Source organism: Pleurodeles waltl, chromosome 6 (genome assembly GCF_031143425.1).
Source record: "Pleurodeles waltl isolate 20211129_DDA chromosome 6, aPleWal1.hap1.20221129, whole genome shotgun sequence".
Classification (NCBI taxonomy): domain Eukaryota; kingdom Metazoa; phylum Chordata; class Amphibia; order Caudata; family Salamandridae; genus Pleurodeles; species Pleurodeles waltl.
In genome coordinates, this window is record NC_090445.1 from 130191064 (window position 1) to 130217682 (window position 26619).

General features: G+C 46.3%; 1 long non-coding RNA gene across 1 annotated transcript; it reads right to left on the bottom strand.

Moving 5' to 3' along the window:
- Window positions 1-435: 435 nt before the first annotated feature.
- On the bottom strand, window positions 436-26619 carry LOC138299354 (uncharacterized). The gene is made up of 4 exons (XR_011204741.1): window positions 26584-26619; window positions 9065-9282; window positions 8427-8524; window positions 436-957 (listed from the first exon to the last, which is right to left on the bottom strand). It is a non-coding gene; the product is annotated as an uncharacterized lncRNA (long non-coding RNA).

Below are 26619 nucleotides of genomic sequence, written 5' to 3' on the forward strand. Positions count from 1 at the left end.
GTTTGGTAGTAAAAAGAAGCGACCATTCGCTGGGGTAGAGTGAACACCTCACACCTGAGTCTTAGGGCCAGATGTAGTAAAGTAAAATTTTGCGACTTGCAAATTGCGAGTCTGACCGACTCGGACACCTTCTGCGACTCGCTATGGGGTCGCAGAAACCCACCTCATCAATATTCATGAGGTGGGTCGCAGTTTGCGACCCCATAGCGAGTCCATGCACTCACAGGGATGGAGGCCTGCTGTAGTCAGCAGACCTCCATGTATGTGACTGCTTTGTCAATAAAGCAGTTTTTTTTTCATTTTGCAGCCCGTTTTCCTTAAAGGAAAACGAGTTGCAAAATGAAAAATAAACCAAAACCATTTGGTTTCTTTCTTTTTAGAGTAGGCAGTGGTCCATAGGACCACTACCTGTTCTGAAAAAATATTTTTTTCGGCATACACAAAGGGGAAGGGGTCCCATGGGGACCCCTTCCCTTTTGCGAATGAGTTACCACCAGTGTGACACTGGTGGTAACTGCGAGTTGGTTTGCGACCGCATTCGCGGTCACAAAGCAACTCAGCATGGCGATGCGGTCGCAAATAGGAAGGGAACACAGCGAGTCACATCCCCAAATTGTGAGTCGGTACCGACTCGCAATTTGGGGATGAGCATCGCGTTCGGCCTTTTGCATGCCGCAAACTGCGTTTTTCGCAGTTTGCAACGTGCAAAAGGCTTCCTACATCTGGCCCTTAGTGCCACTAAATCTGCTTGCTATTGATAGCACCCCTGTGTGCTCACTACGCTCTGGTCAGCCATGCCACCCACTCCTCATATCACCCCTGACCTTGTGGTAGCTCTTATGTGTCCTCGTTGAGCATAAGAAGAATTCTGCTCCTCACGCAGGCCATAGAGTGGTGCTCCGTTGGCTGAGGCTAGCAGCCCACATCCTGGAATCATTGGCATAAAGTTTCTAGTCACTATAGTAAAAAAAATTAAAGCATATTGAAGAGGTTTCTTTTTATATATCCATACATTTTTATTGGCATTTAGACATATAACTGTATCACAGGTGCATACAAAACATGCAAAGAAATACTCTCCCATCCCCCCACCCCAGCCCATCCTCCACTCTACCACGGCATTAGACTGGTGGAAATTTAGGGCCACAACAAAGAGTCAAATTACATGCCATGCTAGAACTACACATTATCCTAAAGGCATGTTTATGTACAGTAGGCAGTGAAGATCACTGGGCGCCAACATACCCAGACAAATCACCTAGCAACAGGACTGCTCTAGTCGTTTAGTGCATCAACAACCCGGTCTCTTCCAACCATCATTTCATCTACAGAGGCCTAGTATCAGGGGGCTTCAGCAAATCAGCAAGTATAAGTGTCCATGCTTGTAAATCGTCTGTCAGTTTTGTATCCCTCCTACATTGATGCATGAGGCTCTCCTCAGCCACCGCCCATTCAGCCACATCTTTCACCCACATTCACACTTCGGGGCGGGGACAGGGCCAGCCAGTGAATTGCGATTCTCCTTTTCTCCAAGACCAACCCAAACACCAGGAAAATCCTACTCAATGACTTTTTTTGCAGACTGGGATTAAGCCCAATAAGCATTGTTTAGGGTCCCTAGGCACCGTCCAGCTTTCTGGATAGCCCACAATTGTGTGACTCTCTGAAAGCAATGGTAACCCTCTGTCAGAGCCCCTATTAAAATGGTTTGATGTTAAGGGTTAATTTGATGCTTTTTAACTGCCTTTTTAAACTGGTATTGCTAAATGTGCATCCCAACAATCTATTCAAAATGAAGGATCTAGAGGGAATGCCCATGCTGGTCAAGCTGTCCAGAAGACTGCTTTATCTTCCCATCAATTCTGAATTAACTGTGCATGTATCACATGTGGCTGAACTGCTTATGTCATCTTTGAAAGAACCTGCTGAGCTACAGAAATGTATGTCTTATGCAGGAAGTGTTTGCCTAAAGGAGAACTGTTAAAGGGGCCCCAGTATAGTGTTTACAGATTAACAACAATACTGCTTTCAAACCTTGCCTAACTGTACCATGATGTTGTCTGCATAAGCAGACAGTATAACCCATGCCAAAAACACTCATTAGTCTGCCACCTGTTTTCTTTACACTGCCCAACAGTATTGGCATATCTGTGCCCACTGCCACACCACAATGTTGGAATGGAGTCAAAACTGCTTCCGCTACCCATCCACCTTCATGGAGGCCTTTCATCCATCTTCAAAAGTATTTTCTTCAAGCGTCTCAATGCTGTTTGTATATGCATGTTCTGATTTTAATATGTATGTTCTTGGATGAGGCCTGCCTGCAAGCAGACTGACGTTATCACAGTAGCCAGGAAGCTGCTAAAAGATTTAATTCCCCTTGTTCTTTAAAGCGCTGTTAAACCAAACTCCCACCAAGGGTACTCTAAGAGCCAAAGTCACACCTGTGATTTGTAGAAAGTTTTTTTTCATTTGAGGTAACAGGCCTGTTTACCCCTTTACTGGTCTAGATCCTGGTATCATTCATATGTTGCACTCCAGCTAAACTTCGTCAGAGAGTATCTATAGCAATTTCAAAGACTGAAGAGGCTTAGGGGGTCATTATGAATATGGCGGGATTCCCCGCTGTGTCCATGCTGGCGGTCTAAACACAGCCCGCCAGCCCGTAAAAGACCCCGCTAGCCGTATAATAAACATTCCACTGAGCCAGAACATTGCTGACAGCTCCACATGGAGCCGTCGTTAATGCCGCAGTGCAGCGGGTGCAGCAGCACCCGTCGCGCATATCACTGCCCGTAAATCGGGCAGTGACATGCACGACGGGGCTGTGCATGGGGGCCCCTGCACTGCCCATGACAAGTGCATGGGCCCCGAGGGGGGGCCCCAGAGCACCCCTTCCGCCAGCCTTTCCATGGCAGGGGAAACCGTTAGGGAAAGGCTGGAGGAAGACAGGTTCTTTATCCAGAGGGCAGCGCTGCTTGCAGCACAGCCCTGTCGGATAGAGAAATCCGCCATCGTCAGGCTGCCTGGCGGCGGTACCCTGGCGGTGGCGGAGGGCCGCCTGTGTGTTTCTTCCTTTGTTCATAATATGGCGGTCCAGACCGCCATGCCGGTGGCGGTGATTTCCACCACCACCGGCATAGTAGTCTGGACTGCCATGTTCATAATGACCACCTTAATGTTTCTTTGACATCCTCTTTCCTGGCCATGGAGTAGGGCTGTTCATTCACAAAACTCATCAACTGACCAAATTATTGGAGGAGTTAACAAACTCAACTGTAATTGCCCGTGGGTTAATCTCTGGCCATTTGGAAGCACAACAAACCATAATTTTGCAAAATATAATGGATCTTGATTTTGTCCTGTCTTTCAAAGGTGGTGGTCTATGCAATTGTAGGTTCTGAAGGTTCAACACAAAAAGATGCAACACAAAAAGATAGTGGATTGAATGCTGGAAATTGTCAAAAATTCACCCCCAGTGACAGATCTGGGTTTAATCCACTGTTAGTTTTATTGCCACGCCATTCCAGTTTGGACCCAGTCATATGCAAATCAGCCTTGACCCAGCTCCCCATGGGAACAGTCCAGCCTGAACTGCAAGGCCTGGTCCTCCTTGGACCAGAAAACAAGCATCCTTGGACTGGTTTCAGGGTATCGCCTTTCCCATGGGGTGCATATGGCTGGGTCCAAACTGGGGGGGCATGGTGAACAAAAGAACAATGGATTTAACCCAGATTTGTGATTGGGGTGAGTGCTTGAAAAGTTTCAGCACTCCGTCCATCATCCTTTTGAGGTTCTGAATGCTGCAACTTTATACCCAATAATTCTTCAGATTTCTCAGATATATGAAAGTGCTCAGTAATTACATACTAATGGCAATTAGGGATGTTTTGAAAGGTGGTATGTTAGTCCTGGCTGAAAGACATTTTTGTAGGATAGGGAATTTATTTTTTTGAAATTACACTCGTCATCTCGGTCATCCTCCTACTACCTTACATTATTGTCCGAGTCTGCATTGCTTCCATCAACCACATTACTGGTGCGAAGGGTACCGCTCTTTCTTACCCACAAAAAATGGTTGATGGTAATGATTAAATGGATTGGAAATCCGATTATGGTTTTGACCGTGAAGTGAATCTGGAAGTGAACTCTTTAATGATTACACTGATAAATGGAGCAAGAGGGAGATGTTGACAACATAAAATCAGTGCTTCACGCAACTATAATTGCAGTAACATTTTTTTCTGACTAATGCTACCTGTGCCTGAATGATGTGCCCGTCTATGACGCTTAAAGCCTCTCAAAGCTAATCATGACTTTCGTATTGTGCGAGCCAAGATGTGAAAGTGATGATTAACTTGCTCAGCCTGAAAAGTTGACTTTTGTTAATCAACTGATGGCCAACTCCTTCCTTTCTCATGATCACTGCCTTCAGCACTATATACTCTCTTTGTTTTTCCGAAAACAAGTGATTACGGCTTTCGGCGTGTTTGCAAAATACCACATATTTGTGCCTCTCTTTTGCTTAGCAGCACTCATTTTGCATGGCTGACTGGGAGGCCTCTTTAGCAGCTGTTTCTGGGACCTACAGATGTTCGTTCTCTCTTTGTTAATAAACATTTTAGGAGTTCAGTTGGCCTGAGACCTGAATTTCTTTAACATTTCCCAGGCCCAGACTGTACTGGGACCATCTTTTTATGTTTTCTTATATTATTTGCTCCACTTTCCTACATTTAGACAAAAAATACCTAGAGGCTCATTCAGAGCCTCGTGAGTGAGTGCCAAGCAGCTGGAGCAGTGGTGGCCCTGCTTCAGCCGCCTACCACAGCTAAAGATACTTGACACGTAGGCAAGTGTTTCCACTGAGAGAGGCTCTACTGACACAATGCTAGCAATTCACCAAACATGCTAAATGCCAGCTTGGCCATCATGCCATGATGGATTGGAAGGCATTTATTTATACTTTCAAAGACACCCCTCCTCCCCTGACCCAACCCACACCTGCACACAAAGTGAGGAGCTGTTTTTGAAGGAAAAAAAAAAAAAAACAATGTTGTTGCTGACGGTCTGGATGCATGTGGGACATGGCTCACTCTTCTTCTAGCCTTTGGCCGCTTTGGCTAGCTGGGAAGTGTTGAAAAGCGCCCCCCCAACATGGGGGAGCGCGGCCCCTTAGGGGTCGAGGATGCCTGAGGACTGGCCCTCGCACTAGTTGTGCACTGGTTGGCCTGCGGCTTCCGCTCGCGCGCCTCGCAAGGCGTGCGGACGGAAGTAGCGCTGCAACCAGGACGTTGGGGTCGGCAGCAGTGCCGGACCGGTTTGGGCTGCCGCGGGCCAGTGGGGGGGCATAAAAGCGCCCCCCCAGAAGGCTCAGCCTTCTTCTTCCTGGCGCGGCGGCCCGAACGGACGGGCCTCTTTTAGAAACCCACCCACCCTCTCCTTATTATTAGGCAGGAGGAAGAGAGAATAAAGTAACCGGAAGCAACAGAGTGGACCCCAAGGGTGGAGCCCCGGTATAACAACAGAGATAGGATCCTGAAGTCCTGGACCAACCTGCGTATGGACACACCTGATTGGGGGTAGGAAGCCCAGATCACTGGGGTGGTCACGGGGCTCATGCCCTGGGCCGCCCCGGTACACCCCTTGGCTGATTGGTGTTTGGAGAGGGGGCGGAGCCATGAGCAAGGGGGCAAGGAACAGAGGAAGCAGGGGTACCGCCCCCCCTAGTGATACAGGTGACGACCAGTCCCTGTGTGGTGCAAAGGAGGTTCAGGACAGGAAGGGATCCTGTCAAAATAATTTATGGTTACAAATGAAAAAGTATCTTCTATAACAGTATATATTAAATTTGCAGTGAAATGTTTTTATTAAAGTAATATGCATGTGATGACTTGCATAAATCGTTTATATGAATTTTAATGAAAGTATATATAAAAATAAATACTTCTTCCATCAAACTAAAATTGTCTTGTCGGTTGGTGTATGACCGGTGTTGGGGCTAAAGGCTCATTGGCGGCTTCCGAGTCCTATGTCAGAAACCCATATTAACAGAGGTAGGACTTTTCTGATGCTGTGGAGCTTGTACTGAGCCACCCGGGCTGTGCACTACCACACAGTGTATGGACAGTGGATGACAGCAACATGCAGTCAGCGTGGGCCAGACGTCGACCCTAAGGTGAGCAGCCCCATCAAGAGGAAGAACTCACAGGTGTGACTTGCCACCGAACTCTGAGCCCAGTCAGCGGCTCACAGACTTGGGGCCATATGTATGAACACTATTTCCCACAGACACAGAATGCGTAAAACCCTTTGATACATCTGGCCCTTTGTGCGTTCATAAGAGGAGGTTTGCTTTGCTATCTGACGCTGGATGGGATGTACTGAGCCACCGGGCTGAGTACTACGGCTCAGCCTACGCACGGCTTTGGCATTATATAAATGGGGATGAATCACTACGGTTCAGTTCAGACACAACATCAGTGTGAGCGTGGTTCTTGTGCGGCTGAGTGTTGGCACTGATGAGCGCCGGGCCTTAATAGACTGTGGACCCTGACTGCCGGCCGCAGCACAGGGCTGACAGCGGGGGTCTGTGGCGGTCGTGATTCCCTTGAAGTGCTGGCCTAAGCGCCACTGAATGGAGCACGGCACTTCCTCCTCAGCTCCAAAGTACGCAATTACGTAGCGTTGGCCCGTGACTCTTTCAGAGAGACCCGTAAGGCCAACGGGAGTGGCGCGAGGCGGGGACGTGTGTCTTGCGCCGGGACAGCCGAGCGCTTTATAAATCCCTTCATTCATTCATTCTTGGAAAGGTACCTAGGACCACCCCCCACAGCGGGTGCCTATGTGTCGTGTCAAGCACAGGTGTTAATAAGCAGTTGTGGTCTTCACTGGCGTCTTGAACACCTCCGGCGTCCTTGGAAATGTCAGTGGAACCTTCGGTGCGAATTAATGGCTTTTGTAAATAACTCGATGTGCTTGGCTGAAGAAGAGGAGTCGAAACTTCACCAGATCAGCTGCATAGTAATGCCTGCGAAATTAATTTCTTTGGATTTTTAAATTTGAAATTGATGCGCCAGTGGAACTGTGCACGAAGTTGTTTTTAAGGTGTGTTTAATAGTTGTGTATTGCTCTTTGTCGATGTCAGCAGCTCACAGAGCCCACCTATAGGTACATTATCAGCTGAGCGCGAACAAGTGTACATTCATTAGAAGCTCGCAGGGCACAACAAATACATTAAGATACACTACGTCTTCAGAGATTTTGCTAGCGCTGTATTACCCTCAGCAGGACGTCGCAGCGCTCGATTGACGCCCCTGTGTAAAGGCGATAATAAAATAATAAATTGATATTTACAATCCACTCGGTATTTTAGAAGTTATATTTATGTGCATCAATCAGCTCTTTTGGTGAGTTCGTTAGGCGGGTTTTTGTGACACATTAATGTATGCCCCAAAAAAAAACCTTCACTGGTGAAAGCAAGTGTCGCATTTAAGTTCTTGACACTTTTATTTATTATAACATCATTGGTAGGTCTGACTTCATTTTGGTTATGGTTAAAGTTAATTCAAACAATATGTTATAAAGAGGCCCTCTGCACTCGTATGTTGAATGCACTTTTTATGTAGGGTGACCAGATTTTGAGGAGCAAAAACCGGGACAGGTCAGACATAAAAGAAGGACTAACGACTTTACACTCACTTTTAGATCTGGCATGTCCCGTTTTTATGGTAGCTTTGTGAATGTGTGCCTATAAATGTGTGTTTATATATATATTCACACACACACACACACACACACACACACATTTAAAAGACTACACATATAAAATTAGCTATCTCTTGACCTCCCACCCTGCACCCCCAATCTCTCTTTGATCCCAAATGCTGGAAGTAGACAGGAGACTGTGCTGCCTGATAGAAGTCGATACATTATTACTTTAATTATTACTTTAATTATTGCATACTTTGTAGGCGTCTGTTAAAGGAGAGCATACTTTGAATTTATGCTTCCCTAGATAATCTGACCTTTGTCCCAAAAACCGGGACATTTGTTTAAAATTAAGAGGGTCATCGGGACACCGAGACAGCCCTCTAAAACCCGGGACTGTCAGGGGAAATCCGGGACGCCTGGTCACCCTATTTTCATGTCCTTACGATGCTAAAACCCGCACCTCTACCTCGCTGGACCTGGCAATGAACGTCCAGGTAGCCGGTGTCACCCACGTGCCCCCGCCCTGGTTAAGGCAGCCCCGAGGGTCTAGCGAGACCTTAGAAACAGATTCCCTACGGTGATGTATTCCTTTGTGCAACTCGAGTGAACGATTTATAAAAGGAGGGGGCACTAAAGGGGGAGGGAAAGACCTTAAACCCCAATTTACCGCTCTAAACTCGATAGACACCTTGATTTGGTCTTAAAACCCTACTTACCATTCTAAACTCGGTAGGCCCCTTAGTTCTCTTTAGTTGAGAGGTGTTTCTTGTTCGGTGAGTTAAGTGCCAGGCGCGGCTTCGATGTGACTGTCCTGCTGAAGAAACGATGTCTATTAGTCCGTCCGACCGGACAGCGTGTACAAACACGACGGACAAGAGGCGGGCTCGTTTGTAACTGACCAGGGTGAATATAAGATTAAACCAGTTTTAAACATACGAAATGGACAGGTATACAGACGGCCATCCACTGACGCAGACACGCTTCTATATACTAACACTCCTTGTCATCTCGAACAAACATTTATATCACAAAAAAGTTATTATACAATATATGATACACAGCTTAACGGTTTGCGTTGTAGAATAAACATTCTGCATTCTGAACCAGGCTATATATATATATATATATATATATATATATATACAGTCACACACACGTTTCTAACGTATACGTGTGTGCTCGTAAGTGTCGTGGCCCCTTTCTAACAATATGCATTCAATAGGTAAATCAAATTCTAATGCCAGCTGTCTGAATTGACCTTATTAATATTTATCCGGCTTTATAGATCTCCATGTACAAACTCATATGATTATAAATAACCATAACGCTTTCCTCTGCGGATAACAAAACTCACCATTTTTCGCCACCTGCTTTTAATATCAATGTGTAAATAACTCCCCGTTTTTCTCTTCCGGTGTCGTTTTGTAACACCAGGGTCTTGTTTTCAGAACTCATCGTTGCCCGGAGGTCCGGTCACTGCCCTCTCAGGCCACCGCGGAGGTTAGAGCAGCAAAAACACGGAGGTGAAGGGAACAGAAACTCGAAAAGCGTCGACAAAGAAACAGGCCGCTACTGTCGAGTAGAAGAAACCAAAGAGTTGGTTAAAAAAACAACAGGGATAAAAATAAGTGACATGTCCGAGTGTAATTTGCATGTAGGGAACTAGACCCGGCACCGCCCCGCCCAAAAATTTACCTTATGCAATTTTTTTTTTTTTTTAAGGGGGGAGTATGAAGGAAGCAAAACATGGCAGGAAAGAGATGAATGCAAATTGATCTAAAACCAAATAGAGACAAATATCAGATTAAAGTGAACTCTCCTTATACCTGACGCGTGTTTAATGTCACAGAAGGATCACGAACACTTCACTAAATTACACGTACACACAATGCTATTAGTGGAATAGACACTCGACTCCCGCAACCATGCGATCAACACTTGACTCCCGCAACCATGCGATCAACACTTGACTCCCGCAACCATGCGATCAGTGGAATAAACACTCGACTCCCGCAACCATGCGATCAACACTCGACTCCCGCAACCATGCGATCAGTGGAACAAACACTTGACTCCCGCAACCATGCGATCAACACTCGACTCCCGCAACCATGCGATCAGTGGAATAAACACTCGGCTCCAATAGTGCACCGGGCGCAGTGGCACCGCGGCTGTGACAGGAAAATTGAACTCTAATTACTTGTATTTAATGTGAGTGTGTGAGTGTGTGAGTGTGTGAGTGAGTGAGTGTGTGTGTGTGTGTGTGTGTGTGTGGCGGGGGCTACGGTGAGCATTTCCTTTCTTGCATTGCAGTTATTACTAAGAAGTATTCTGCTCTCAACTTAGGCGCATATTTACTTCGATGTTTGGGCACAAAAATAAACAGAGCGGTGATTGTGCTTTACCCAGTCAAAATCAACGACCCATTTATACATTCACCATTAATGTTTCAATTACCGAACCGAAACGTGCACGCGACTTGTTAAATGCAGGCTGTTATTACCTTTTGATCTGTAATTAGTTTTATTAAATAAACTAATACCTTAACGATGTGCACGTACAGATTACAACAGTTTGGAGACGATTCTCAAAATCTCTATGCTGTTGATAACTCTTAAATAAGCAGCATTAATACAGAAGCTTTAAGGTTTACAGAAACTTTTAAATTCGTCGTTTATTTTATTTTTTTAATTTACCGTACGCCCATTAGGTTAAACAACATTGATAAAGTATTAATACAAATACACAAAATGATATTATAGATACTTTTATAAATAGAATAAATTAAACTGTTTTTTAAGACAAGTTTAGGGTCCCGTAACTACATCGAAAGAGCCAGGACAGCATGTTGTAGAAAGGGCTTCAACGCGCTACTGGACGTCTAAGGGGGCAGTACATGTCACACACACTTCTATCATGGAAGCTGCTTTAATAATCTATAAATATTTAATATTAACAGCCGCATTAGTGCGCTGTGCAGGTACACTGGCCACGTTTAGTAACTAAAGGGGCTATGGATGCTGAAATAAAAGCATCGATGTATTTTTGAAAATGTACATTTTTTCCTCCTATGTGTACTCGCCCACAAGACCTGCCCATTCTTTTGCCACGTTTTGCATACAGAATTCAGTGTTCCCGCTATTAAGTGCAGACGCCCCAGCCTCTGTGTCTCCCAGCTTGTAGGGTGCCCTGGTTTTTAAATCAACCGGAGAGGTGTCGTGTCCCCCTTTAGGGCATACATCGACCATAGATAAAATACTGTTGCTGCGACTGATGGACGAATAGCCAGTTGTGCAGAACCTGGGAAGGACCCCGAGACCCGAGAAAAAGTTAACCAAAAATACAAAGGAAGGCTTGAAGCTGGCTTCGTGTGAGGTGTCTGGGGTAAACGTGAAGCCACGCCCACGGCGCGTCAAGCTAGCCTGAAACAAAGAGCAGGATGGGCTGGTGGCTCGAACATCCGGTCGGATGTATATTACTGGTAAAACAAGCAAAGTATCTGGCTATATTGCAAGAGGCGTCCACATTAGAGAACGTTTACTGAGACAATGTTTCTGAATTGTTCAGCAGGGTTAGAAAATTGTGCGTAATACGTGGCACTGTGTGAGCGAAACCGTTGGCACAGATACGATATTCTCATAGATTGCGAAAAACTAAGACTGGGGCCGTGGTTGTGCTGCTCTGCGAGTAATGAGTAGCCTTTGGCAAGGTTACTACATAGGAGGTGAGATGTGGGTGCTGAAACGGGTGTCTTTTCGAGGGATGGATCGGTCTTACTAGCCGGCCACGGTCCAGTAGGAATCCGTACTAACACAGACCACCCACCACACCAGCGAGGCTCCAACAGCACTGAGTTTTGTATGTGGGGGTTGGGGGGCGTAGTCATGACAGTTCATCAAAAAAAGATTCATCCTTTGTATGCGCCCCTACCTAAAAATAAGAAATTCGCAAAATGGCTACTGTTACGTGCTTGAAAACATTGACGCAGAGGGGCATTACACCTCCACACAGGACACACCTCATAAGGTGACCTGCCCAGGGCGCCCCCACCCCTCACGGATCTCTCTTTACTGGGACTAGGCCAACAGGGTCTCCCACCCTATATTTACTGCATGTAAAACTCACACTGACAACTTGGGGTTCCATGCACTCGTGACACTTTCGTGTGTTGGGTCCCTGGGAGCGGGCGAGGGGAGCGGTGTCAGGGGCAGGGCCGTGGTCTTTTAGTTCCCCTTTTTGGCCTTCTCTACTTTCTGAACACGGGAGGACCAAATTCATTCTCTTCTGAGTCAGGAAATGTAACCGCACCGCAGTCCATGTGCTGTAGACTTTAGTTCACGCTGCAGTCGCCAAAGCACAGAATGGGAATCAGCCTTGATATATCTTGACTAGGGAAATCTAATTTAATGTGACACTATGGTTTTGTCTGCTCATTACAATATGTTTCCGGATAATTTATCATTTCCTTAAAAAACACTGCTGCAGTGAAGTTATTGCTAGCAAGCAACATCAAAACCCCCAGGAAGTTGGCAAGATATGTGTAGCTGAGCACATCATATTTCACTGCCGACTTTAAACCATAACTCAGAAACACTTCATGACCTCACTCACACATGATGTGACAGATGACATCATAGGTGCCATTATATATCACCTTAACATTGGCTTCTGCGCAGCAGTTACAGGCAATGGTGAACTGAATGTGATATATCCTGGAAATAGGGTAACCACGACGACCATCCCTGAGACCACTCTCTACCAGGCATGTTCTAGTGTATTACAAGCATTGGCAAAGTCAATAGGTCTCATCTTTGAGACCTCTTGACACTGCAAACCCTTTTTTTCATACTGTACAGCATTGGTTCTCAACCTTTTGACTTCTGTGGACCCCCACTTTATCATTACTGGAACCCAGGGACCCACAGAGAATCATTATTGGAATCCAGGGAGCCCTCACTGAGTCATTACTAGAAGCCAGGGATCCCGGCCTAAATACAGAATTAAGCATTCACCAAACAATCACACAAATTATAACACATTTTACTCAATTTGCAAACAAATATAAAAAATAAACATTTACATTTTAATAGGAAGTTTGGAGCTTTTCTAAATTCAATTGAAGCCACACATCATCCATACTATACAGCGTTTGATGCACCTGCATTGCTCCCATGAATCAATCTGACGATACTAATTTAATTTATAGCCTCCAATTTCAAATTCCTTAACAGTTACAGTATGTTTTAAAATTTTCAGCTATCCATTTAGCCACGTTATTTATATACACCTTATTAATCTGTTAATATTATTTAAATTTTTAAGCAGTCGTGGGCCCCCTGAGGAGGCTTTGCGGACCCACAGGGGTCCCCAGACCCCAGGTTGGGAGCCAGTGCTGTACAACATCAGCATAACTGATCCTATACATCATGAAGAAAAAAAATAGATTAATGCTGCTGGAACCGTGGCCCTGTCATTCTGTATCTGCGCGCCTGCATCATGACGCCTGCGCGCATTGAGGGCACCTTTTAAAAAAATGTATTGATCTGGGATAGATCAAAAAATGAAGATGAAAATAAAAAAGCGTGAAATTATTTTTACAGCATTTTGCTGCCCGTCTTGTCAAAAAATAAATACAATTAAAAAAAAGGAGGTTTGGGGTGCAGATACAAAGGGCAATGGTGGAGTGGGTCGCTGTATATGGTGGGGGAAGTTAGGGGAACAAGTGTACGAGTGGGTGGAAAAACAAGGAGGCTGGGGGAAAAAAACACGAGGGAGAGAACAACACGCTGGCAAAGGGAGAAGCACACAGGAAAGAGCAACACCAAGAACGGAAGAAAGAAAAGCACACAAGGGAGCCAACTAAATAATACATACATTCTCATGACGTGCTTAGGCCAACAAAAAAAAAAGTTCCTTAAAAGTGAGAAGTGGACGGAAAAGTCAAGAAGATATGCTCCAGTGGAGGGACAAACAAAATGGACAAGGCAAAACATCAAATAAGAAGCAAGCACATGAGTGACAATAACGGCAACCAATGATAAGCACTGGGCGGACTTTTAAGCCCACTGTAATTTCTTGGTAAGCCAACAATAGGTCTTTTGTAACCAGACAGCTTCACTTTCTGGGAGGCTCAACCTAAAAGTGATGTATAAATTACACTGTAAAGCTTAATGACATTGGGAGGCACCCTGGCAGAATTCTGGTTTTATTATGGGTGGGGGTGTTGTGACATAGGCCATGCCTCAAACCAGTTGGCTAATGCTGTTTGCTTTTAAGAACAAAGTTGGTGTGACATGCCGGATGATGTTTCTCAATAATTTCCATGCGCTTGCAGAGTTACTCCCCAGGGCATTCATGTAAGTGTATGTGGGGAGGAGGGCACTGCCCCCCAGCAGTCCCAGGGACTGCCACCTCCATGGGTCATTTCTGTAGCAGCTCCATCTCTGTAACAACAATGCCGTCTACCGCAAAAGGCGGGCAGCAAGCTGGGACCGTGGAGGCCTTCAGGCTCCCCCACTGTCTCCAACATTGTGACTGGGTGCCATGGGGGGCACCCGGGTCGCATGGGCGGGTCCTGGGGGATGGGGACCCCGGGATCGTGCTCAGCCTGGGGAGGAGGTCCGGGCGGTCTCACTCCTCCCACAAAAAAAAACTAAATATTTAGGCTGTGCCCCAGGGGATGGGTTCCCCGGAGTTAAGATCGGCCTGGAGAGTGGTGTGCAGGGTTGGGTCGTTATAGGGGTTGACCATGGGGGTGGCCGCAGGGGGGCAGGCCCTGCGGCCAACCCCCGCTGCATACTGCTGAAGGCCTTGCGTACCGTGGGGGTGAGTTGTTATAGGGGTTGCCTGCAGGGCACGTGGTCGGCTTCACGTATAGTAATGAAAATTACTTTACATTTTCTTTAAAAATGTAGAAATTCACTGAAGAAACAAAAGGTTACAGGGACGTTATAGTTAGGTTCCAAATTTACTCATACAAAACCATAGAAATTCTACAGTTAGAGTTTGTTCAAGTAACTATAACTCGCGCCCTCGCCATGCAATGCTAATTACCCCATATACTACAGCAGTAATGACAACTACTATAACGTCCTTAAAAGTATAAATGAAACAGCAGTCACATTTTTGAAGAAAAAACTGTGAATTGTGGTGGTGTGAGTTACAGTTACCTTAGGGCACAAATTATAGTTAATTGAACAAATTGTATCTATAATTGCTCAATTTCTGTGGTTTTGTACGAGTAAATTAAGAACCTAACTATAACGTCCCTGTAACCTTTGGGTTTTTCAGTGACTTTGTAAGGTTTTTTTACATTTTATTTCCTGACTATAGTATCCCTGTTTTCAATGAAAAAAATACATTATATATATATATATATATATATATATATATTCCTCCATGGTTGTTAGCAGATGGCCCCGGACACCAAATTGGGAACATTGCAGGACATCATCGATGTACACTAACATCAGTGCTAACATTATCGTGAGCAGTCATTGTATAGTCGAAACGCGTTGAGATTTGGATCGAATGCAATAAATACACAAGCACTCTACAAGTGTGCACACTTCTTTCTGTGGATGGTAAGAAGGGAGAGTAAGAAAAAAAATGATATATATATATATATACACACACACACACACACATTCTGAACTATCAATAGCTTGGTCAAATGTGTTTTGTGTACTTTAGTCCACCCACGTGGGAACATGCCACTGATGTTCCAGAAAGCCTCTAGAACTAGTCATTTCCGGTACAAATGCCCTATTAGGAGGCCATAAGACTTCTCAGTGACTAGATTTTTCTTAGTGAGGAGTGTACATTTTTAATATAAAGTGGAAAGAAACGCCACTCAATACGTGTTTAACTGTTCTGCAGTGGTGTTAACTATAAGGTGTCGTACCTGCTTACTATTAGGAGTCAATACGCGGCATTTGCAGCTATGAAGCAATGTGCATTTTCTGTTCTAAACATTTCCTACAAGCAGCGAGCCAAGCCACGGTTTTCAAGTTTTCGTGAAAATTCGTGTCTTGATTTCTGCCTTCAGATGAGGTCTCGCAGAAATAGAACTCGATTTCTACTTATTTTTTCTAAAGGAGACAAAAATTAAAACACAATACATGGAATTTTACATTAAAAAAATCTCCAAGATTTGCAAATCGTTTGTGCTGAAAATTCCACAGGTGTGCCATTGAACTTCACATCGACGTTTCCGTAGTCATCCTAGAAACATTTTAGGGGATTCTGTATTCTGCAATAACATCCTTAAAATAGGAACTCGCTTTCTCTGATAAAACGGTTGTCTACTTTGAAATGTTCATAAAATGTTAAACTGAAATAGGCATTTAGCGTTCACCGGAAGGTTTCTAAAAGTTCAAACTTAAAAAGAAAAGTAATATTTTGGAAATGTATGTGAACTTCTCAAATATTCGTAAATAACACTCTTCAGTCGAAACATAGCTAGTGTATCATCACCAGAGAAAGCTCCCTTTGATAAAGAATTGTATTGCTAGATGAGCGACTGACCTTGTATTTTTACTATGACATCACAGATTCGAGGAATGATTGCAAGGGCATGGTGATTTTCTTTTCTTTTTTGCCGTTTTAAATAGCGCGATTTCAAGCTTACTTGAGCAAGAGTTACATTGCGCAAGGTCGCAGTCGTTAATCTATTTCGGCATCTAGAAATTAAGTGATTTGCCCAGAATCACAGAACATTGGGCAGACGCCGAGATTCGAACTTGTTTCTCCAATTCCAAAGTCGGCCGTAACGTCACATCCTCTTCCCAGCTATTCTAATGATGGGAACGAGGAAGTTGTGGTGCTTGTGATGGCAAACAAACGCCCATTCTAATGGACGATATGGAAAGTTACAGCATCGCTGGATGCCATCACACACTTACATTTTCTAGCAGGTGGTAACGGAGGTTTCACTGCACTACGACATTATACGGGAACATGTGAGGTGCAGTGAATTATGACATCACACCATCCAGCACTGTAAACAAGTAAGAGTAAATACCGTTCACTATGACATCACACGGGCATATAGTATGAAGCACTTGAACAAAGGTGTCTCAATCGGCTCTGGGCACCGTGACATCACACGGTCAAACATTCTAAAAGATGCGGCCGTGGGAGAGACGGCGCATCAAGGCATCCCACGATCCAGCAGTGTAAAAGTAGAGCGGGAAGATACTGTTCACTACGATATGTATATTCACAAACACCGGAACAAAGATGCCTGGAGAGACTGTCAAACATTCTAAAAGATGCTGTCATGAGAGCGTCGGTGCATTATGACATCATGCAATCAAACCCTCTGCTGATCGTGGATACGGAAAATAACCAAGTCTGCGATGTGACCTCACATAATGGAAGGCTTGCGATGGGCACGAGAGATGCAGAGTTACCACGACGTCAAAGACCATTCTTTTTTCTTAGTAAATACACCGCAAAAAGCACGGATGGAATCCGATGTCATACAATCAAACGCTAGCTGTGCAGATACGCGGCGGCAGGTGGTTGTCACTCGCACCATAATACAACGTCCTCGGGCTAACAGACTAACTTAGACAACCAGTAGATGTATTTATTTACGCCTTACTCCGAAGGATGAAGTATCCGAACACGCATGCAACCAAGTCCACTCCTTGCAGTGGAGGGCTATGCATGCAAACCGAAGCCGTGTGTGTGCTACAGTCTGTTTTGTATAAAGAACTGGAGTTCCCTGGCAATTTCCTACTCTATACCCAAGCCTGTAAAAAACATATTTATACATGCCAGAAGAGCCTCGTTGACAATATCAGCTAAAGCAGGGGAGGAGGGGAGCACTCCTTCAAGGACGAGCATGCCCTCAGCTGCAGTTCCACTGTGAAGGCACGCGTTACAAGTGGCGGGAAAAGGGCGGGTTATAATGGGTACGGCTAATCGAGGTCAGATTTTCTCGGATGTCCTCATTTTTATCTCGACTTCACATAGAGATTTCACTGTTCTCGGGAGCCAAAATCTCACCGTGAAAGTAAAAAATTCGGAACGAGAGTCGACTAGAAGCACATTTAGTGGCACGCGCATATAGCCTCTTACCTCCAGTTATTTCAGATATATTTCCATTGATGAAACCCCTGGATCCATGTCCCTGAATGAATCAAGCGGTACTACAGCTTGGTCCCTTTTCTGTTTCTAACTCTGGGGCCCTCGTGGTGGCGCTCCGGGAGAGGGAAGGGGTGGAGGGTGCGCCTGGGGTGGTGGTACGGAGACGGGCCGACCTCGGCTTCCTGCGCCTGCACCCTAAGAACAAGGAATCGTCACGCACGCCCCGGGCAGTCCAACGGATGCAGACATAAAGGTGCCCACGTGGGCATGCTGCACGCATGTACCATCTGACAAATCCCACAAGAATCTCGCGCCTCGCAGGAGTGCGCACTTCTTACTGGACCCCTGCTCGTTCATTCACACAAACCCGCCCAGCCTAGCCTAGAAGCTACTGACGGTCTCTTAAAGCTACAGTGCTCGAAACCGAGAGCACTGTAGTCTAATGTCAGCGCCCTGGTGACACTCAAAGATTTAATAAGCCACAGGTATTTCATCACAATATCCAGCGATGTCGATTCGGTCCAAGTCCCAGGCTTTAACGGTAAGGCTTTCTATGGCAACACAGTGCCTCAATCACGAATATATAAACAGACACTCACGACAAGATGGTTTTGAATAAAAACTGGGCGTTGTTTAACAAAACCACTTTTTGCATTTTGAAAACAGATTTTAATCTGTCGGAGTCAGAGGGTGTTATGCTAAAAGCGTGCAGTTAGAACAACTGCATTACTTTCACGTTACATCCATTTTTACACACTCTTTCTTTTAAGTCCCATAGATACCTTCCCAGGTTAGTATGCGAATCCCGACCAGACCAGCTCACCCTTCCATCTTCTCAAGACGGATACTTTGAGCAAATCCAGGGTAATGTGAATAATCTGAATTTGGAGAAAGCACAATACTCCGAATGAATGTTGAACAACATATACGAATAAACATTTTTCTAGCATTCGCCTCAAGAATTTTTCAATTCTATTAAGGACATCGAGGCGAGGATTATATTCTCTTTCTTCACCTTTATTTTGGAAAAGCGCCCCCCACGCCCCCAGTATGGGGGGAGCGCGGCCCCTTAAAGGTCGGGCCGCCGTGGGCCGGAGCCTCCGCACTAGATTTGCGTTGGGCTGACCAGGTACTTCCGCCCTCACACCTCGTGAGGTGTGGGGGCTGAAGTAGCTTCAAGAGGAATATGTTGCGGCTGCGATTGCAGATTCGGTCGTAACTGCAGCACGCCAGTGGGGGGCTACATAAGTGCCCCCCTAGAAAGATTCGGCCTTGTTGTGGCGCTGCGGGGACAGCGACCGGATGGCTCATTACCTTCAAGGGGATTGAGATTGATTCGGTGGCCGGGGAGTGTCGCCTACCGGCAGACAACTTGCAGGTATTTAAAGAGTCCATTAGAGTTTTGTTGGCACAGAGTAAGGTTACCCTGCACCAGTTACAGGTCCTGGTGGGACAGCTGAATTTCGCTCTGAGGATTATTCCCATGGCTCGCCCTTTCTCCAGGTCTATTGCTAGGTCTATGGCTGGTTTGACCAAGAAACACTGTCACACTAGACTGACACTGGAAGTGAAGGATGACTTAAGGGTTTGTATTTCTATGGGACTTTAATGGGGCAGTCATTTGGCCTTACCCTCCTGTTCCTAGCCCCTACTCCGGGATTATTTACGGATGCAGCAGGCAGCATAGGCTTTGGCGCCATCCTGGGCCCTTCCTGGTGCAGAGCTGCCTGGCCAGCAGATTGGGTCAATTTAGGACTAACTAAGAATATAGCTTTTCTAGAGCTGTTCCGCTTTATCTTCGCAGTCACCATCTGGGATGAAAAATTCAATTACAGATCAGTGGTTTTCTGGTCTGACAACATGGCTGTGGTTGAGGTGATCAATAGGCAAAAGGCTAAATGCAGAATGGTACTCCGCCTCCTTAAACACTTGGTGCTGACTTGCTTGAAGCTCAATATTACCTTTCGTGCGAAGCATGTGCTGGGGGTTCATAACAATGCTGCTGACGCTCTATCTCGCTCATTAATGCAGGATTTTCTGAGGTTCCACCCCCAGGCGGCGAGAAGATGACGGAGTTCCCACCATCTCTGTGGAAGATTGGTGTCCCGCTCTCCCAGCGCTAGTAGCAACATCTTTAGCCTCCCGTACGAAAGGGGCATGCGAGAGAGCTTTCCATTAATACAGACATTACTTAAAATCTCAGCATATTTCAGAGTGGTTTTCTGCAGAAGCGATTTGTGCATTTTTTTCAGTATTTGAGAGACAGGGGTCGACCACTTTCCTGTGCCAAAGCCAACCTGGCCGCCATTTGTTTTTTCGCGAAACTCCAGAATCAAGAGTCCCAGTTAAACACCCTTGTTATTAAGCAGGCAGTGGCTGGGTGTGCTAGAGTAGAAGGCCCTAAGTCAGACGCTAGACGTCCCATAACAGCATCTTTGCTGAAGAAGCTCTTGAACACACTCACCTCAGTGGCAGTCTCGCCTCTTGAGACTGCTTTATTCGCAGCAGCTTTCTCTGTGGCCTTTTATGGTGCATTTCGCATTAGTGAGTTAATAGGCGCTTCCAAGGGTGACCACTTAGGCGGTCTCTAGTGGGGCGATGTGCAACTCAGTCCAGAGTTTGTAACAATACAGCTGTGTAAGTCCAAAACGGATCAGCTCAGCAGGGGTTCACGCATTAGACTCAGCGCAGCCTATGGGTCTCCTTTATGCCCAGTGGGTCACTTACAAACTTACTTGTCAGCCCGCCCGCTCACAGGGTCTCCCGCGCTTTTTCTACATGCGAATGGGGAATGCCTATCACGCTACCAATTCGCCAAGGTTTTAAAAGTTACACTGAGGGCAGCAGGGGTTGACCCGCTGGGATATTCGCCCCATTCATTCAGGATCGGTGCAGCTATGTTAGCAGCCGGCGCTGGATTGTCAGTAGCGGATGTGAAATCCATCGGGAGATGGTCATCTAATTGTTATAAGCGTTACATCAGACCTGAATTGGTATGATCAATGCTCCTTCGCTACATATACAATTTAAGTGTTGATTTCTCATTCAGTTTTCTTTCATTACAGTTCGATGGTGCCACCTGTGGCTTGGGTCTTAGGGCATTTGTTTGTTTGGCGGACGGCCTACAGGTTGCATCCGCTTCGTAAGCCTAATCCGGCAGCAAGCCAAGATGTTGCCTTTCGATGGTGTGGGGCTGGCGGAATGGGGATCACACAGCTTCAACAACTTGTCGCATTGGCTAGAAGATACAAGGGACTCCAGTTCCCGGATCTAATCATTATTCACCTTGGTGGCAATGACTTGGTGCGCATGGGCCGGAAGGCACTCAGGGAGACAATCTTTTTGGAAATCACCAAATTATCTAAACAATTCCCGAATGCGGCCATTGCTTGGTCTCATATGGTGTCTCGCCGCAAATGGGGCCCAGGCATTTAATCAAGAACAATCAACGTGTCAGTCCGGAGGCTCAACGCAGAGATGGCCAAGCTATGTCCGGGTCCCGGACGATTATGGAACATTCCACATAAACTTTTGAAGGGTCCTGATATGTTCCACAGGGATATGGTGCACTTGTCAGATGCGGGTACAGACCAATTTATGTCTGATACGTGGCACTTCTCTCGCGGCTTGTTTGCGGGTGGGGAGGGCAAAGGACCTCTGGGGCCCTGGTCGCCCTCGTGGCGGGAGAAGAAGTACTAAAAGAAAACCTGAAGCAACAGAGGGGTCCCCAAGGCTGGGGCCCTGGGATAACACCAGAGATAGGATCCTGAAGTCCTGGACCAACCTGAGGATGTACACACCAGATTAGTGGTTAGGGAGCCCAGATCGCTGGGGTGGCCACGGGGCTTCCGCTCCTGGCCGCCCCGTTACACCCCTTGGCAGGTTGGTGTTTGGAGAGGGGGTGGAACCCTGAGCGTGTGGGCAAGGAACGGTGAAGTCAGGGGAGCCGCCCCTCTATGGATACAGGTGAGGTACAGTTCACCTGTGTGGTCCAAGGGAGGTTCAGGACAGGAAGGGATCCTGTCACAATGATTTATGGTTGCAGATTGAAATGTACGAATACAGTTATGTTATTGTAAATATGTTTTGAAGTTTCTAGAAGTGATTTATGGCTAAACGTGTGCTATAAATTTAACAAGTAAAAATTAAATAAACCTTCTTCCAACAAGATAAATTGTTGGGCTGAGTATGGCCGGTGTTGGGGTGTGGGCCTGCTGGTGGTCTCCGAGTTCTATCTCAGCAGCCAATTAGAAGCAAGTAAAACAAAACACTACAAATCCAACCATAGAGACCTCAACCCTATATAATATGCTAACAACATTAACAACTCCTCTTTCTTTGCACAAAGCGAAACAGAACAGTCATTTGCAATGCAATAATAACCATCTAGAGAAAAAAAACATCTAACTTCTTGAACAATAGATTCCAGAACAGAATTCTGAAGAACTCTGCAACTCCACACCTGCCGGATGGCAAACGACTAGCGGAGCCCCTGGAACGCAGCTCTGCTCAGCACTGGCTACAGGAAAGGCATAGAAGCATGGTAAGCTTGGTTGAAAGCTGCTTCCTAGATAAATATTTGTTATCCAGCCAGGCTTCCAGAAATCATAACACCACACTCACGTCCCAAAGGGAGGAATACCTGGGACGAGGAGGCTTGGCCATTCGAATGCCTTTAAGAAGTTTACAAACCATTGGAAGCTCACCCACAGGCTCGCCCAAACAGGCAAATGCCCAGCTGAGAAATGGCCGACCTATAATTACTAACCGATCTACAGGCTAAGCCGGAGGAAGCCAAAGAAGACAAGAAATTCAAGACCAAACTGCAATCCGCTGAAGAGGAATCTGCATCCTGTGTACTGCACCAATCACACCATCGTCTCCAAGCGGAGGCATAGCGTTTGTGGATGCCTGATGACCAGGTCTTTGCAATTAAGTTGTCAGACTCCTGCAAAAGACCCAGCAGACTCCATCTCTTCCTGAAATTCTCCACGCCACAAGAGAGAGGCGCGCTGACAAGATCAAAGGATGTGGAAGGTCAGCTGGGTCCAGAAGGAGGTTCCCGCAGTGTGGAATCAATATTGGCGGGGGGTAATAGTTAATTTCCAGAACAACTGGGAGCCAGGTTTGCACTCTCTACAGAGAAGTCACACGAATCAGATCTCTCCCCTGCCGATGGGCTTGAGCCAAAACTCTGAGAATCACATGAAGGGAGGAAAAGCATGCTCGGAACGGTAACCAATTCTGAAGAAATGCATCAGTCTCCAAGGCCTCCGGATCTGGATGATAAATGAAAAACCTGTTCAATTGACGGTTGATGTGGGATGCAAAAATATTTATGTTGAAAGGACCCCAGAAAGATTGCAAGACCCTGAATACTTTTGGATGAAGTTTCCAATCACTGTAATTCAGAAGGTGACGCTACTACTCTTATCCAGTGTTAAAGGCAGAAGTGCCAAAATCCTTTGCTATATCTGCCAGAATACGAGACCTCGTCCTGCCCTGTTTGTTGACGTACATCACTGCAGAGATATTGTCTATCCGAAGGAGTTATGCAACAGTTTGTCTTTACTGACGAGATGCTCCGCATTGCAAAGGATCCCACCAGAAACTCCAGGCAATTTATGTGCAGCGCTAGCTCCGCCTGGTACCAGCGACCCCCAGTGGACACAGGACCGGATCGAGCTCCTCATCCCCAACCACTGGCATTGGACTCGATCACAATGTCTGGGGATGTCCCAACAATCGCCCTGCCATTCCAGGCATCCATATGCTCCAATACATCTCCGTCCAAGCCTACCCAATAGGGGAACCTGCTGTGAGTATGAGAGCCCATTCTGGAGATGAGACATGTTTAGTCACTGAAAGGCTCTATAATGCAGGGGGCCTGGGAAAATGGCCTGGATCAATGAGGACAATAGACTGGCCACTCGGGCAATCGCCCTTAAGGATACAGTCTGTTTTCACAACATCAGTCTCAATCCTCTCTTGATGTTGTGAACCTTGAGAGGGGGCAGGAATAATTGAGCCAGGAGAGAGTCTACATGGAAGCCTAGGAACTCCATTCTCTTAAAAGGCATCAGGATTGACTTCTGATCGTTGATAATAAAGCCCAGATCCTGAAGGAGAGAGATTGTCCACTCCAGATGGGACAGAACCAGATTAGGGCACTGAGTCATAATGATGATGTTGTTGAGGTAAATGATTAGACTCACTCTTTTGGCTCGAAGGAATTACACTACCAGGCATATCACCTTTGTGAAGCACCCAGGTCCCGAAGACAGACCAAGAGAAAGGACTTTGTGTTCGAAGCATCATCATTTCCATAGAAACTGGAGGAAACGCCGATGAGGAGGAAAAATAGAGATGGTCAGGTAATCATCCTTTAAGTCTATGCGTACCATCCAGTCTCCCTCATGTAGGAGATCTCAAAACAGATGGATGCCTTCCATCTTGAAACAACAGTAAACAATCCTTTGTTGAATTATTTTACACTCAAAACCAGACGGGAGCCCCCACCCTTCTTGTCAACCAAGAAAATCAGACATAGGAAACCCATAGAGTGGGGAGAGGATTCGATTATGGCTCCTTTGAGTAAGCGATCCGTCTTTTCTACGGAGATGAACTTCTGATCTTGAAGGGAAAAATACATCCTGGGAGGGGGAGCTATTTGGGACGCAGAGTTGTAAAACTCCAGTTTGAAGACTTGGATTGCCTTCAGAACCCAGGCATCCTGGCTAATCTTGTGCCAAATGTGAAGGAACAACCCCATCCTGCCCCCCAGAATTAATCTCACCTGTAGATCCTGAATCCTGGTAGGATACCTGGATCGCTTTAGCTCTGCCTCTGCGGAATCTGCCTCAATCCGCTCTTTGACAGGAGGGGTAGAAGATAGGGGAGAGGGAGCTGGGGTCCTGGTAACCTCCCCTGCCTTGGTGGTAAAAACCTCATTGGGGGCCTTGATTGAAGTTGTGGCCGGATGCTCGCCCACAAAATCATCCGGCCCCTCGAAAAAGTGGGCGGAGAACCTTGTTTATTGAGCCCTGTGCCTTATCAAGAGTAGCATACGTGGCCGCAAATTTAGAGAATTCCTTCAGAAAAGGAGAACCAAAGAGAATACCCTACGCTAAGGGGCCGGGTTCCAAAGATGCTAGGTCAGCCAGTTTGGAATCCATCTTTATGAGGATAGAGTGGCAGTGCTTTATCGAAATTGCGCAGTTCGCATTCCTCAAAAAGCAGAGGGCTCGCTGGGCTCACCGTACCAGGATCTCGGGATCGATGGGATTTCCCAAATCCTTGGCATAAAAGCAAGCTCAAGGATTTTTGTTATGGGTCCGTCAATATCTAGGAGTTTGTCCTGGCACACCCGCCAGGCTCGGCCGATGTCCTTTTTTGGATCTTTTGAGAATTTCTTCAGATAGGTGACCAAAGTAGGGTCTATCTCGGGGGTCTCTTTGACCTTAGATGGAAAATCTGGCCTGCAGCATTCGTATCTCAGCCAAGATCTTACCTCCTTCTCGAATTTAGAAGAATGTGGGAATAGATGTAACCTGCCAGCTCCGCCGGAGGAGTCCTGGGGTGTTCCTGGGGTGGAGAGTGTCTTCGTGCTGAAAGGTAAGTACCTTGGGAGGCTGCAAAAACTCCTGGGAATGATACGTTTTCTGTGCACGCTTGAGGGGGGCGGGGTCATTGCCCGAATCCGAGGCTTGACCAGATGAGGAGGTGTCTGAATCATCCCGGGCTTTGGGTTTAGGGTCAGAGATACTGTAGTCTTGGTCTCACGCCAGAGACTTGACGAAACTTTGAAACTCCGGCGCATGGGGATTTTTGGGATCCTTAGGATTTAGTGGATCACTGTGGAATTAGTGTTTCTTCATTAGCGAGGGGTGAAGAGGGATGTCCATCCTTGGCAAACCCCATTATGTGCTGTGTAATGGGCCTGATGGCCTGGACAAAGGCTTTGTTAGCCGTATGGCGCAGCCCTGAGTCCAGTGCATAGGCAAGGTTGTGCTCAAATGACCAAGGAGGATCATAATAAAAAGCCTCCAAAGTTTAATCCCCATAATGGGCCCCGATGACAGGTTATAATAGCACTAATTAGGATTCAACAACTTCAGGCAGGAAGAAGTGAAACTCTGGTAGACAGTCTGTGTGGAGATTTAAAGCGTGGAGGGAGCCCTGCCTGGAGAGGCAAAACTTATGTATAGGCAAAGTCTAAATTGAATATTATTGCAACCCTGTAGTGATTGCTCACAGGGCGTAAAATGGGGAGAAAATCAGGCTCGGGAGGCCAGAGACGGGGAACATGTGTCTCTCTGTGTTTGTCTGCACTATGTATCAGCCAAAAGATCAGCCGGAAGATCAGCCTGCTGAGACGCGCATGTGCGTGTGGTCCCAGTCAAAGAAATTAAATGAGGACGGCACGTGCAAGTCATGGGTCCTCACTCCCTTGCTCCCACCCCACCGCAAAGCTTTAGCACGGCGGCCAGCGCCACGTGGGAAGGTGGAAACACGCACCCAAATAAGAAAGTCGTATCAATAAATGGTTACACCACTGCCGACCACTCAGCCTGCGTGCATGTGGTGAGCGGTGTGCCGGGTGAATCTCCTGGGATTGGGGAAATATGGAACGTGGCGCACCAGAGAAATGACAGATGTGTAAGTTGACGGGGAAGACCCACGCTCGTGACAAACAGAGGTCACATTAATTAAGCCTTATAATAGCATGTATGACCTGTAATACAGTTTAAATGGTGAGATAATGCAAAGACTACTTACCTGGCTGCGGAGCAGCAAAGAAAGAGGAGTTGTTAA